The sequence below is a fragment of the Pteronotus mesoamericanus genome, unplaced genomic scaffold (genome assembly GCF_021234165.1).
Source record: "Pteronotus mesoamericanus isolate MK-2021 breed Mesoamerican mustached bat unplaced genomic scaffold, CSHL_Meso_final contig_347, whole genome shotgun sequence".
Classification (NCBI taxonomy): domain Eukaryota; kingdom Metazoa; phylum Chordata; class Mammalia; order Chiroptera; family Mormoopidae; genus Pteronotus; species Pteronotus mesoamericanus.
The window spans coordinates 7890144-7896463 of NW_026555137.1; positions in this window are offsets into that span (position 1 = coordinate 7890144).

Consider the following 6320-nt stretch of genomic DNA (forward strand, 5'->3'; position numbering starts at 1 on the left):
CAATATGTATCAGGGTTCATGTTGTGCACATCCGGTTATCCCAGCGCCGTTTGTTGAAAAGACTCTCCTTTCTCCGCTGCCCTGCCCTGGCGCTGCTGTTGACAGCTCAGCTGCTCATGCCTGTGCGCGCTGCGCTGTTCCACGGGGGTGTTCTCGGTCTTCACTACGAGACCACACGGACTCTATCACCGCAGCATTGCAGTAAGTCTTCAGATCAGATTGTTGACGACCTGTAATGCTGTTCCTCTTTTTTAAAGCCCTTCTCAAGTCTTTTATATTTACCCATATATTTATTTATCTTTCCCACTGTCCTGCATCCCTTAATATCGTTTTGGATCTCCCTGTGGCGCCATTTTCCTTCTGCCTGAAATAGTCTCAACATTTACAACAGCATAGGGCTCTGCCGCTGTTCAGTATGTTCAGCTTTTGCATGTCTGCAGAAGTATTTTTTTCCCTTCATCTTTGAACGCTGTCTGTGCAGAATTCTAGGCTGACGAGGGGTTTTTCCTCCCGTTACTCTAAGGGCCTCACACGGCCGTCCTCTGAGGCGGCCCCGACGCAGCGTTTGCCGCAGGCCTGGCCCTGCCGCGCCGGTGGGCCGCCCGCCTTTGAGGACTGTGGTCGCTGGAGTGTGAGGGTTCACGCCCTGGCTGACAGGCGCACACGTTCCTAAGCCGCCTGTGTCCCCGGTGACTGTCCTGCTGCTCCTCTGGTGGCTCAGGCTTTCCTCACTCGCACCTGATGGGTGGCCCTTTGCTGCGGTCGGAGGGGCCCCCGCAGGCTCTGGCGGTCCCCGGGCAGCTCCCTCGCACTCTGTGCCGTGAACTCTGCTCCTTGGCCTCCCTGGGCTCCCGGCTCTGTCCCCTCAGGGGCTCCATGTGGGCCCCCTCGCTGTGCTGACAAACCGGCCTCACAGTCAGCTGGGCCTTCGCCGGGCTCACCTCATTAGTTTCCCCTCCGTGAGGGATCACTGTCCCGAGCTGCCAGCACCGGACATCTGAAAACACAGGTGTGGCCTGGCTTCTTAGTTGTTTCAGGTCGAAGAGTAAATCTGGTCCCTGTGACTCCATCTTGGTCCTAAGGAGGAACCCCTTCATTCCTCTTTGATCTAAAGTTATAAACTTTAGAGAGAGGGAGGGACGAAGAGAGAAATGAGAATTTAACTAATAAACTTCAGTTTGTGGAGTGTTTTAGTTGTCTTAAGCTTTTAAGGACCTTCAAACTTCTTGGCATTTTAAATGCACTGGATTGCATATACGTGGACCACTCGCGTTTAAAACCCTTAGGGCCGCAATTCGGCCTAACAATAACATGTGCACGTGTCACAGATAAGGCCGTCGGCCCTCTAAGTGTTGAGTGTGTACACACCAAATACAGTACAAGGGAAAGGAATCCATATTTTAACGAATACTTGTCCTGTCACTTAATGATCATGCATCTGGGATAAATCTCAACCTCTGATACAGTGTGCTCTTGGGTGACATTCTTGTATGAGGATCAAGTTAGAAAGCGTATGTAAAAGCTTTTAATAAAATGGAAAGGTAAACAAATTTAAGGTATTACTAATATAGTTTTGTCAGAGATAGAGGGGTATGTGCGTGTAATAGCTACAAATCTTTCTCCGCAAGCTACTCTGTGTATAGAATATGTATCTTAAGTGTTTTATACAGATAATCTTCCATCCAACTCTAGTCCGCTACCCACTGGGCCGATGGCGATGCCTTCTCCGTGATCACGAGCTGCCTGCCTCTTTCCAAGCCAGCGTGGCCTGGGCCCCCTTGCACAAGACCGCATGTTCAGGGGAGGCCCTCCCGCCCCGTGTCCAGCTCTCGCTCCCTCATCCCGAGTCACCGCCTGCCGCCTGCGTGTGCTCTCTGTAAGCCTGAAAACTCCTCGCTAAGGTTGGGAACACCAGGTTCAAGGTTTGCTCCTCCCGGCGAACTGCTCGGCCATCGTCCCCCTGCCCCACCCCAGACCGTTCGTGGCTTTACCCACGTGCTTTCCTAACACAAGGGAGCTGGGGTCGCCGCGGTGCTTTCTTACGTGGGAGGCGAAATGGCAACAAGGAGGAAGCATAAATCCACACATTATGTATGGTCACATGCTGGGGACACTGGAATTTTGCAAGAGAGGAGAGAGAGCACGGAGACTTTTTTTAACTCTCTATTTCTTCTGTTTGAATGTTTATAATGAGCTTGATTACCTTTGTAATCTTTAAAATGAAGTAAAACATTTACTGATAGCATTTTTTTTTCCTCCACTAAAGAATAAGAATTATCATCATCAGCGGTAAGGAAATTAAATGTATTCTTTATAGGAAGTTGAGTATCCAATTGACGTATAACAGAGTGAAAGGAGAACAAAATAGAGTGAACTGGCCCCTGGGCTGCTGAGGATTTACAGCCCTTTGGTATGTAAAAGAAAATATCCAGATAGTGTTCAGCCAGCATGTATTTAAACAAAAAGCCTTTATCATAGAAAAGGGATTTCTTGATCTACGATAAGAGAACAGATTTACCAAAGCCATACAAACATTTCAAGAAAATATCAAAAGCATGCAAACATTTCAAGAGAATTCAGATATGATATACACAGAGACAGCTGGTCCAGCAGCTTTAACTCTGAGTAATTCTAACGTGAAGAGAGAAATGCATTTGCAGAGAACTAACGTGCTGTGTGTACAGACACGCAGACTCTCCTGGGGAGAAGGCATGGCCTTCACGTATTCCTGCGCTGAGGGTAGACGCAGGCCATGCATGTGTTCTCTCTGTCGCTCTGGCGAACCCCTGCCGTGTAGCTGCAACCAGGTCAGCTCGGTGAGTTTGACAAGCATTGAAGTAAGACGACTGCAAACAGGACCCCAAGCCCCAGAAAGACACCCCTGCACCTCGGGCCGCAGCTGTGCCCCACAAGGTCCCGGTCCCCCGAGCATGTACCTTAGGAGGCAGCTGTCCTTCTCAAGTGTCTGCACTGACCTTCCGCTTGGTCCCAGCATTAATCCGAGCAGGATGTCTGAGCACTTACACAGACTTCGCCTCGGCCTGCGAGGATACAGGGCAGCGTGATGCAGCCTCCACAATAGCCATGACCTTGACATGGCCCTGGACGCTTCCAGGGACAGACGGGCACCCCTGATCATTTCAGCCACAGAGGGGCACAGATTCCACCCCAGCCTTCCTAATCGGGTGATTCCCATCGTGGGCCCTGGGCCCTGAGGCTGCCCACAAATAAAAACTGGTTATCATCTCCCCAGAAAGCTATGCCAACACACCTAGCGTAGCTTCCTTCTGGGCGGGTGTCCACAGCCATTCCAGAGTTGGTGAGCTGTTTGTGGTTCTCTGAAAACACTTGAAAGTCTCTTAGAAAGGATGAAAGTCTCTGTGTTTTCCAGGGAGGTGCACAAACACCTCCTTGGCCACTGTGAGGCCCCCCTCACCAAACGGGGCCACAGCCGTTCAAGGCACAGGTGACACGGGCTGCAGTGTGGCCTCCCTGCCATCCCCTAAGCCTTCCAGTTTCCCGGTTCAGTTTAACAGTGGAGTCCAGTCCTTGTTTCTCGCAGAGGAAGCCCAGGGAACTCACCCGGGCCTGTGCCCTTGGCCCGCACCCAGGAGGAGCAAGTGACAGCTATGGGAGAAGGCGTGGGCACCAGCTGGGGAGGGTGTGCTGGTGGCTGGTGTGCGTTGGTGTGAGGAGGGGTTTGGTACAGAGGCTGGGGCCATCCTTTGCTGCTGCCACAGACTTCTGAGTAAAGATAAGAAGACAGGCAGCCACCCTGACCGGCGTGGCTCCGTTGGCTGCGCATCGTCCCACAGAGAGAGAGGCGCCGGTGTGATTCCCAGGGTCCCTGGTTCCCGGCGTGTGCGAGGGGCAATGATCGGTGTTTCCATCACACGTCAGTGTCTCTCCTTCTTTCTCCCTCCCTTCTCCTCTCTCTAAAAATAAATAAAATCTTTAAAAAAAAAAAAAAAAAAGAACAGCAATCAAGTTTTACGTCCCCTCTTAGAAGGACGACGCCATCAGGCAGGAAGGCGAATCTGGGGGCTGGGGACAGTTTGGGGAAACCACAGCAGGGTGTTCCCCATCTTGAGGAAGCCTCCGGGGAGAGTTCTGAAAGCTGGTCTTCAGGGAGGTCTCTGTCTTCCCCGTCGGCTCCCGGAGACGAAGGGGTCCTCTCGTCAGCTTCTGTAATTGTTGCTTTTCCTCTGCTGACCAGTAATGTATGTCCTCTTCCGGTCGGGGTAACTCCGCCTTTTTTCCAGTTGCCTCCTACTCGCACCTTTTCATCCAGGAGGGCTAGGGACAGCGGGGACGAGGGTATTTTTATAAAGCAAAATGCCCCCGCGTTTGGCCCCCGGGGGCCGCTGTAGGGGGACATCCAGTCGTCTCCCTAATTTCCCCTCATGACGGGGAAGTGAGAAAACCGCCTAGTCCCCAGCTGGCCATGCAGCCAGCCGCGCGCTCCCCCCCATTCCCTCCCCCCCATTCCCTGTGCCCTTCCCTCAGGCTCCGTTACCCACCCTGCAAGGCCTTCATGCTTTCCCGTTAGAACGTGAGGGTGAGACCTCTCCTGAGATGGTGAGTAGACTTTTACGAAACTGTAAGATATAATTTTAAAGCATATTTTTGTGCTCCCCTCTAGTTGTTACGTGCACTACCTTTGTGCTCTTATTCAGGCCTTTTATTGGGGGTGGGTTGTGAAGGCCATACAGGATTTTTATCTTGGGAATGGAGTCAATGGTTCTATGATGAATAGTGGACATCCTGTTTTGAAGAAATCATATTTTGGGCAAAATGCCCATTAGTGACTTATGTTTTTGCCAATAGTTTAGTTCAGAGCCTCTGGGATCTCTCTCTTCTCTCTTTTAAAAAAAGTGATGAAGTTTGATGCTTTGCATTCTATTTTAAATTCATTTTACCAGTGATTTCAAAGTAGCTTGTTACTTGAGTTTTTGTGATTGTAACTAATTCATAATTGTTTCTTTGTTTTGTTTTATTGTGTCACTACCTAGTCTTAAGGGCTTCTAACTACTTTTAAAAGCACTGTTTTTATTTTGTTTCCCTTTCTCCCCATCCCATTTTTTTTTTCTCTAAATCATTTGTTGGCTTGTCCACTTGAAACTGGGGATACATTTGACATATTAGTTACTTGACATATTAATTTGGGCCAGTTCTGGTATGCTCTCTTTTGCCAATGAAATTATTGTAATTGAAAAATTGGGTGGGGGCTTCCTTGAGAGACAGAAGTCTTTCCCTTGGGCATGAACTGCTAAGCCAGTTTCTCTATCACATAACGAGAGAGAAGTGTTAAAACTGAAGTTCACGGGGAACTGGCAGAAGAAGCAAATAAACGGTTCTCTTCAAAAATTTGACTTCAACAGCAATAAATCTCTACAAGTCTAAAAACAGGATTTTTAAATGGCAAATGAAAAATATATCGATTTCAAATAGTAGCTCAAATGTATTTTTTTTAAGGTTTCTTAATTATCCTGTGAAATGTCAAGCGAGATTTAGGGCAGCTGGTTAACATTATCTTAGTTCAGCTATAGAATAAAAAAAATTATTTTAAATTTATTTTTATGTATTTATTTTTAAAGAGGGATGGAGGGAGAAAGAGAGGTAGAGAAACACCGATGTGAGAGGGAAACATCGATCTGTTGCCTCTTGGACACACCCCCACGACAGGGGACCAAACCCGCAACACAACCATGGGTCCTGGCCAGGAATCCAGCTGACGACCCTTCACTTTGGGGGATGATGCCCAAGCAACTGAGCCACACGGGTCAGGGCAGAATCAATATTTTGTTGTTGCTGCTGGAGGAAACTCAGAGATCACCACTTCACGCGCGTGGAAACGGAGAGGCAGGGCAGTGAAGCGCCTGCGCAGCGCTCTTCGGGGCGGGGCGGGGCGGGGCTGACAGTTCCCGCGCCCCACGCCCCACGCCCCTGCCACACGCGGGCCTTCCGAAAGGAAGGCTGAAACTCCAGGGACCTGCAGGCGTTTTCTACCGCTTCTAGGTAGTAATAGAAGGCCTCATTTTTAAGTCACAGGATGGATTTCCGAGTTTTAAAACATTATTCATCATTTCCATCGGTTTTAATTTCTGCATCTCATAGCCTGCAGATAAGATCAGTCCTCATCTGACTTGACATTTTTACAGGATTTGACACTTTGCTGAAACCCCTGATTCTGGACACTGGAGCCTTGCAGTCCAGTGTCTCTCGGCTCCCTGGGCGGTGGTTGCTCTGTCCCTTTCAATGGCTCCTTCGCTGTTGGTCCCGTAATGTGGAGGCTCCTTCCTGTTTTGTTTTGTTTTGTT